Source organism: Elephantulus edwardii, unplaced genomic scaffold, assembly GCF_000299155.1.
Source record: "Elephantulus edwardii isolate Elephantulus edwardi_28Jun2011 unplaced genomic scaffold, EleEdw1.0 scaffold00021, whole genome shotgun sequence".
Taxonomy (NCBI): Eukaryota; Metazoa; Chordata; class Mammalia; order Macroscelidea; family Macroscelididae; genus Elephantulus; species Elephantulus edwardii.
In genome coordinates this window covers 14,182,468-14,183,828 of record NW_006399771.1, presented here as the reverse complement: position 1 = coordinate 14,183,828, position 1,361 = coordinate 14,182,468, and the positions used below count along the sequence as shown (strand labels likewise).

The 1,361-nt window shown below is 33.8% G+C and overlaps 1 pseudogene; it reads left to right on the top strand.

Annotated features, from left to right (window-relative positions):
• Positions 1-1,361, top strand: part of LOC102868047 — a 97,168-nt pseudogene that overhangs the window by 94,620 nt on the left and 1,187 nt on the right.

Genomic DNA, 1,361 nt, shown 5'->3' with positions numbered 1-1,361 from the left:
TTTCCAATCCAGAGATACATGTTTCAATGCAGTTCCAATTTTCCATAAATGGTTTTGGTAAGAAGAATATTGAAAATGTGGATACAGTTCCACTATTCCTCCTCCATGCCACGATACAGTGTTATTAGCATGAGCGGTTAGGTTATAAATCCATTGCCATCCTTACTTTAACTTAATTTTTTTAAAAAAATTCAAATTTAATATTAATTTCAGTAAAAATTTACAGAGGCTTTGGATTTCCATTCATTCATTTGTTGCACATTTGTCCCCTCCCAAGGTTCTCCCCCAGAACACTACCCTCTTGGAACAGTAAAAGAAAAATTCTGTCATTGTTTTACAAACCCTCCCCCAGGTCCACTTTACCATGTAGCCATTGTCCTAGACTCTTGTCATGACAGAGAGATAATCTTCTTTCAGTGGTGCCACAGAAAGCAGCATGGGACATTGTAGCTAGCAACTACACCAAAAGGAACTCAACAGAATGATAGCAATGAAAACTTGCCTCTTAGTAATCACATTGAGTGTAAATGCACCACTGAGGAGAAAAAGAGTAGCAGATTGGATAAAAAAACAAAATACATCAATATGCTGTCTACAAGAGAGACACCTGATAAATGAAGATAAAGACTAAAAAGAAAAGAGTAGGGAAAAATATACCAAACAAATGGCAACCAGAAAAAAGCAGGAGTAGCAATATTAATCTCTGATAAAATAGATCTCAATGCAAACACTGTCACAATGGACAAGGAAGGTCACTACATAATGGTTAAAGTGTCAATAGCACAGGAAGACATAACAATAATAAATATCTATACACCAAATGAAAGATCTGCAAATTATATAAAACAAACATTAAAAAACTGAAAAAGGAAATAGAGAACACTACTATAGTATTTGGAGACTTCAGTACACCACTCTCAAAAAGAGATATAACTACCAGAAAGAAACTCAAAAAAGATGCTGAAGAATTAAACCACACAATAAACCAATTTGATCTCATAGATCTTTATAGGTTAATGCACCAAAAAAAAAAAAACAAAAACAAAAACAAAAAAACCCACAGTATACTTTCTTCTCCAATATGCATGGACTGTTCTCCAGAATAGATAACATTTTAGGACACAAGATAGCATCAGGAAATTAAAAAAAAAACATAGGAAAAATACAATGCATCTTATCCGACCACAATCCTACAATATTAGAAGTTAATAACAAGAGGATAAAGAAGGAAAAAAAACATACATATCAAAACTGAATAACACCTTGCTTGAACATGAGTGGGTACTGGAAGAAATTAAAAATGAAATTGAAATTTTCTTGAAACAAATGACAACAAAAGGCCAGACCGGGGGAACGCCGCC